Raw genomic sequence first — 7,648 nt, forward strand, 5'->3', positions numbered from 1 at the left:
TGTTTCAATCTGAGAGGTGTCACTTGGATACAGTAAGACGTTTTCTTGGCTAGGTAAGACATTGTTGTAGAATGTCATGTAACGGCGGCTGTGTTAAAATGATTAAATGTAGGAATAAAATCATCCTGTGATTATTAATATTGGCAAATGGAAATAATGTGAACATACCGGTTTTTCCTGACGTTTTGACCGAGTGGTACCGACGGTGGTCACAAGATGGCAGGTCGGCGCAAACCAGTCGGAACTTCAGGCGAAAACAGTATGTTAGCTTTAATTGCCATTTGCATATAATAATATTTAGTTATTTTATATTTATTGCACAAAATACAAATGTATAGCACAATTAGCGGGCTTAATGCTAGAAGCATTATCTACCAGTCAACCAATAATGGAACGTGAAAGTTTAAATTATTTAAAGCCACTCTGTGGTCCCGTGTAAAATAATAAGTTGTACTGTAAACAAAAATTTTTTTTTTTACTTTTTTCTATAATGTCATACATTGCAGTGCTGAAAATCATGAATTGAAGTATAGACATAAATATGAGACAAAACGTCCGATGTCTTACAATGTACATTTCTGAATGCCCCGAGACGGCTGACGCCACTGTTTCTGATTTAAATTAGACAGGTGCCCTGTATTCTTTATTGTCTTTGTTATATTTTACTGAACAGACACAAAGGAACGCTGTAATAAGATTTTTTATTATTATTATGATTATACATAAGGAATTTTATTCAACATTTTCTGATAAAGTGACACTGTACTTACCTGGTTACTAAGACTAAGACTATGCGTCGAAGACTTTTCTTGGTAATGAATTTTAATTTGAATATAAAACGAATTCAGATCATATGATGATGGTGAACAAAGTTTCAAGTGATGTCATAATAATACTAATGGGACTTTTGGCATTCAAATATTCTGCAATTGGATGAGTAACCACGGATCCAATATGGGTTAGGTTTACCTGCAAAGGTTGCCCAGGTCAGATGGGAGTCGCTTCGTGTAATAACGTGACTCAGCAAAAACAATCTAGGATTCATGGTCAAAGGCACACCCCGGGCTTCTTTCCAGAGTGGTGAGTATGCAACCGGGCCAAAGCACGATCGGGACATACTTCTAGCGAAAATGTGGTTGGTACAAAAAAATGTTTCAATTAAATGTCATGTAAGGAAATCTGGAGGCAACTTTTTTCAAACAGCATTGTTTTTTAAATTTATGTCCTGTCACTAATTTTAAACTTATTCAATGCAAATACACTTTTCTTACTGTTTTATTTGTTCTATATTTCTCAAGCAAGAAAATACCTATGCGTTCGTTGCCCGGAATACTAGACATTTGGACGTACTTAGGACGTATCTAAGTACTTTAGAATGCTCAAATAACTTTAGTACACACGACACCGGCTAGACTAGGGTCGAGCCCAGGCAATAAACTAGACCGTCAGTCTTGACTCATGTCCAGTCCAATGAATACATTAGACGTTTATTTACGTATGGTACAGACAATTGCAGATAAACTTGACTTGCCAATGGTTTTGGTTTCTATGATAAGTTTTGTAAAAAGAGAACCGCCTCAAATTGATTGGTATTGTCCGATATTGTGATTCTGTTAAATTTTTAAAGCTTTCGCCCAAGTGAGTAACAAACAACCGAAAACCGCATCAAAATCGGTTCAGCGAAACGCAAGACAATCGTGGAGAAACATACTTCATACATTTGAAGGCAGTTAAAAAAAGGGTCATGTTTGTCAGCTGTTGACTGTACATTTATTTTATCCGAACTAAGTTATATCTTCTCTCTTAGCTTCCTTCTTGACAGAGTGGTCGTGGTAACAATGAGGTGGTTACTTTCCTCACGATCGCCCACCATTTTTATCTGTTGACAGACTAACTGGCACATACATTACGTGTATTAAGTCCATGACCTCTGAAAAAAAGAAACATTACATAGAATTGTTAACATAATAATCAATTCTATCATTAAGCCAAATAACTGAACGTGGCCTATCAGTCTTCGCAAGGGATATTGACGTGATTATATTATGTATGTACATATATGTATGTGTATATAATTTTTACAAAAGAGGGGATCCTGACTTTCGAACAAACTTGCTAAGAACATTTGAATTTCGAATTATTAACACGACGATTTTCGGCCCCCTTCCAAAATACAAGTCGATTTCGTATTCGGAACGCGCGCCCGCCAAGCGACGAATCACGTGCGCTGCGGCCAATCGGCAAATGAATATTGACATCGGAATAGTGGCGATTGAATTCATATTCAAGTTAGGGGATTAAAGGGTAGATGTTAAGGTATTCTGAATTTAAATTTGAATAATATATGTATATATTAAATTTGAAGTATAAGTGAAAATCAATAGATGCCAAGTAAAATGCCAAATATTATTGTTTTACTTAGATATTCGGTTAAAGAACTACCCCATAAATCTATATTTTCCACTTCGTCTTATACACATGTTAATAGCTCTATGTTGTGTTGTTTCGAATTATAGTATTGTTGACGAAAAATAACATCTCCATATAGATAATAAATAGTATTATTTTTATACATATAATCACGTCTATAGCTTTTGCGGGGTGGACAGAGCCGACAGTTTTGATCAGACTGATAGGCCACGTTCAGCTGTTTGAATTTATGGTAGAGTTAATACAATTGAATAAATTTAAGTTTCTCCTTTTTGTAATTTCTTTTATATTTCAAAACACAGACAGTGTTACAATAACATGTTTTTGACATGTTCCAGATTATTCGCAGTATATGGGGGACATCATGGACATCCAAGAGTATAAACCGATGGCGGCGGCAACTGACAGGTTAGTTAATTGTAGGTACTATAATAAAAAAAATGTCTCGTTAACGCTGTGCATCTATTTAATTGCATGATTTACCAAAATTGTTCTTGATAAATGAAAACAACTCAATCAAATAAAAAAAGTCCGAACTAAAATGAAGGTACGTTATGTGCGCGTTAAATACTTGTACTTTTTTTAAAATAAACAGTTTAAACATACATACATACATACATAAAATCACGCCTCTTTCCCGGAGGAGTAGGCAGAGACTACCTCTTTCCACTTTCCACGATCTCTGCATATTTCCTTCGCTTCATCCACATTCATAACTCTCCTTATGCAAGCTCGGCGGTTTCGGGTAAGTTTAAAAGGTATGACAATTAACCTATACCAACTCCTTCTCACACTTCACAATCTGTACAGACATTAATCAACACAAGAGCGCCCAACACTGACTTCACTCCGACCCTCCAAGCTCTAATTCGTACATCATCCATCTTGTTTTTTCTTTTTTTTTTTCATCCCGTGCCCAATCCCTACGTTAGTTAAAGTGCAACATCATTGAATCACTGTAAAAGAAGTTCTATGATTTGGGGTGGTATAAGGATAAAATATAACGAGAGTTGGTCGTGTCTGAAAGAACGAGTTGTATAAAGCTTGTATTACTTACCTAGTGTTGTGTTTGAAGCTATATATTAAATATGCTTTGATGGCACAAAAATTAATATGTGCAATCTTTATTGCAAAAGTGTATATTACAATCGCGTGATTATTTTTACAAATTGTCTTTTTTTATTTATGAATTAAATAGTTTAATAAAGTGCATGCATATGGTCACGATTATATTCCTTGTGGGGTAGACTGAGCCAACAGTCTTAAAAATACGGATAGGCCACGTTCAGCTATTTAGCCTAATGATAGAATTGATATTCTATCACTAATAGATTGCTAGCCCATCGCCTAAAAAAATCTCTAAAAATCCCGAAGTTGCTTGCCTACCGAAGCGAGAAACAGGCGTGATCATATCATATCGTATGCGTGTTGTGAAATGTTATAGCTTTTACTGCGCAACAAGCTTCATATCCTTAGTAGCGGCATCTTGTGCCGAGTCACTCAAGACGTATTTCATGGTACGTCGACTCTCGAAATGATATTGTCGGAAATATGATTCGTGGTACGGGGTACCTTAACAAATGTATTATTCCTGTATTGTTTTTACATCAGAATACAAGGGTTGCTTGTGACCCAATTGATCTTTTGACCTTGCTAGTAAGAATAAATACATACATAAAATCACGCCTTTTTCCCGGAGGGGTAGGCAGAGACTACATCTTTTCACTTGCCACGATCTCTGAATACTTCTTTCGGGTACACTTGACCTAACCTTTTGCCAGGACGTCCTTAATTTGATCAAGATACTTTCGTCTAGGCCTTCCCACTCCGACCAATGGGTAATATCAATCCCAACAATATGGGTTTGGGTTCCAACAATGGGTTTAAAATATTACTGTAAAAATATTCAGTGCCAATTTTACTACACTTGTGCTTTCAACACTGTTACAATAACTTATTGATTAAACCTGATGTAGTTTTCATATAAGTCATTTGTTTAATTTAGTAAAAGTGACATGAGCTGGTGTTAACGCTAATTATGAACAACGTGTTCATCATAACAAAAGTCGTGGGTAAATATAGTTGAAAAATATTTGTTTTAACTTCTTTGTACGTTAAATATGTAAGAAATGTAACCTATATTGTGGGCGTATGAATACCTATCAATCAAAGTTTGTATAGAATCAATAAGAAATTGTATACTATCAAAAACAACTTCCTATTCACTGTATCATTCTGAAAGCAATTGTCAATTAGTTTGATCTGGGCCCCCGAGTTAAAGCTGAATTGCGAAGAAGCTAAGAACAGACTTAGTATTTATTTATCACCCTTCGAGGTGCAAGCGGCTGTTTATCAGGAAAGTAATTGTGCAGGTTGTCGCGACGGTGATTGGCTATCGATCCAACGTCTTCTAGTGTACTGCTGTAGTGTTTGAGTACGAATAAAATAAAGAGGAATATCTTCAGATAGTTTTATTACAGTTCCGATTTAGTTTGATGTTTGTATCACCTTATATTAGGCTTTGATTAAAACTAAACTTAAAATCATTACATTGAAAACTCAAGATGTTATATAATATTAGTTTAAACTATTACTTGTGCAATTTCCCAGGTTCAATAGTGGACCTAAATGAACGTCACAGTCGCCGTCAATAGCCGTCACTAACAGAGCCAGTCAGTGGGTCGATATTCATACAAACTTACCTCTAAGATTACTAGACGTTCATTAGAGTTAGTTCTAACCCACAAGCTTAAAGAAGGATGTAATAAGTTTGAATAGTCCGTGGACGGAAAGTGAATAAATAAATAATAAATATATACGGGACAAATAACATAGATTGAGTTAGCCTCGAAGTAAGTTTGAAACTCTATTACGAGATACTAACTCAAAGATACTATATTTTATAATAAATACTTGTTGTATAGATAAACATCCAAGACCCAGGCCAATCAGAGAAAGTTCGTTTAAACCCTATAATCTTCCCTAGTAAGGCACCACACATTATTTTCTCTATAAAGTAGTTGACGAAACCTTCGTATAAGGCAAGCTATACTCGTAGAAAGACGACAAGTAAACTGCTTTATCAAGACCTATTGCATTATTTGAAGAAGGTTCACACTTAACTGGAGCATTTAAAAAAATATGCGCTTTTATGGAGTTTATGAATAGATTTTCCAATATAGATCGGCCTCTCGGAGCGTGAACCGTGCGCCACTTTGTGACACAGCCTCTCTCACATGATTTGTTGTCATACACATTTCCATGTGCCCGAGTGAACATAAACGGTATGAAATATAATTATGTAATGTAACACTGTGTAAATAAATAATAAACTAAATTAAAAAAAATAATGTGGATGAAGGGAAAAAATATGCGTCAAAATCGTGGCAAGTGGAAAGATGTTGTCTTTGTCCCTTCGGAAATTAGGTGTTATGTTATGTAGGTATGTATGTATTACAATTAATAGTTGAACTCTTCATACCAAAATACTAAATAATTTAAATTGAACCATTTTCTTTTCCTATTCATCTCTTTGTGTCAACTAGGTACGCATATTTCGCAAAATTTCTCAATTGAGATGACTGATTAAAAAAAGCTTCAAAAACATGCATTATACCACTTATTTATCCCTTGCCTGGTAGACATTTCCAATAGTCGATAAAATAATTGACACGATGCTTGCCCATCGATACGTACCCAACTTATAGTTTATATTGAAAAAAGTATGATATCTCTCTTTTTTTTTAAATCAAGAAATCCATGAGTTAGAGAACTTAGCGAATGCGTCACGTACCAAGAAGCAACAAGCTATCAACTTGTGCCGACCACCTAGTAATCGAGCGGGTAATTCTTCCGATCCCTGATTGGTTATCGACCGCAGACGTCTTACAGGTAACGCTGCCTTTGACGGCGTTTGCGCGGACAGACGTTTTTAGCTCAGCGGTTTCGATTCTGAAGCTATCTCAAATAGCTGGCTTAATTGAGAAGAGACTGTTATTATTAGTACGTCTAGTAGGGGAGAGCGGGGCTGGTATTAACAGGGGTAAGAATTAACAAGCTTATTCCTGCCAAACGTGAAGTGTTAAAAATATGAGACTCGGTTTAGAAATACTATATACTTAGCCGAATGTGTCCTGACTTGTCAGTTGCCGGCCGGCCATCGCGTGTAATAGTTGTGTATAGTGACCTCGGATTGACAGGTAAGCGAACTTTTCTTGTGTTGCAATAAATTGATTTAAGACTTATTTATTCCCTAAATTGATTTAAAGTTTATACTTAATCAAACTGTAATTTATTGACAGTAAAACTATATTATTTGTTTGTAATTATTTTGACTAGATTATTTGCTGTAATTGGTTAAGTAAAAAAAGTAGCCTTGGGGCTAAAATTAACAAATTGAGTGGGGTAAGTATTAACATGTTAAGTATTAAGTATTAACATGTTAATACTTACCCCGTATGTAGGTATACATATAGTATTAACTAAGTGTTTTTTTACAATAGTATTTTTTTGTAGAATGAGAAACTAAAAGGAAGAGCACAAAGGGGTCTACATCTCAAGAAGTATTTGAGTTAGCAGCTAAAGAAGTTCTGGAAAAAATAGAAAGTATATAGACTAATGATAAGTACTTATAATTAATTGAGAAGATTATGTTGTTGCTGTTGAAGAAGATATTATTTAATTTACCTTATTAGGACTCTATAAGACTGTTAACACTAAAAAGTTTATTTAATTTTTATACATCAAGTTTAAAGTGTGTGTGTCAATATTATATAGGCTTAAAAATCATCAGACTGTGAGAATGATTGTTAATTAGTGTAGATTTAAAACAATATACTATATTCTTTCAGTTCCTATCATAAAAAGTACTGATTTATTTAATCTTAAGTACAATAAAACATTTTTATTAATAAAAAGAGATTTTATTTATGTATTTTAATAGAATTATAGTCTGTGTTAATTATTGCCCCTTACGTTAATACTTACCCCAGCTCTGTTAATATTTGCCCCAGTTACGGGGTATGTCTTAACAAACGACTTTTTTGGTTTTGATTAGTCTGTTTCTAAAAGTACTTATCTAGCTGATAGTTTTTGTTACTAATATCATAGCCAGATAAACAAAGCATGTTATAAACAAAAAATAAATCAAAAATGTTAATTACTATTGAAAATATAAACCATAATGCAAAATTTGTTAGTACCAGCCCCGCTCTCCCCT

This window comes from Amyelois transitella, chromosome 14, assembly GCF_032362555.1.
Source record: "Amyelois transitella isolate CPQ chromosome 14, ilAmyTran1.1, whole genome shotgun sequence".
Taxonomy (NCBI): Eukaryota; Metazoa; Arthropoda; class Insecta; order Lepidoptera; family Pyralidae; genus Amyelois; species Amyelois transitella.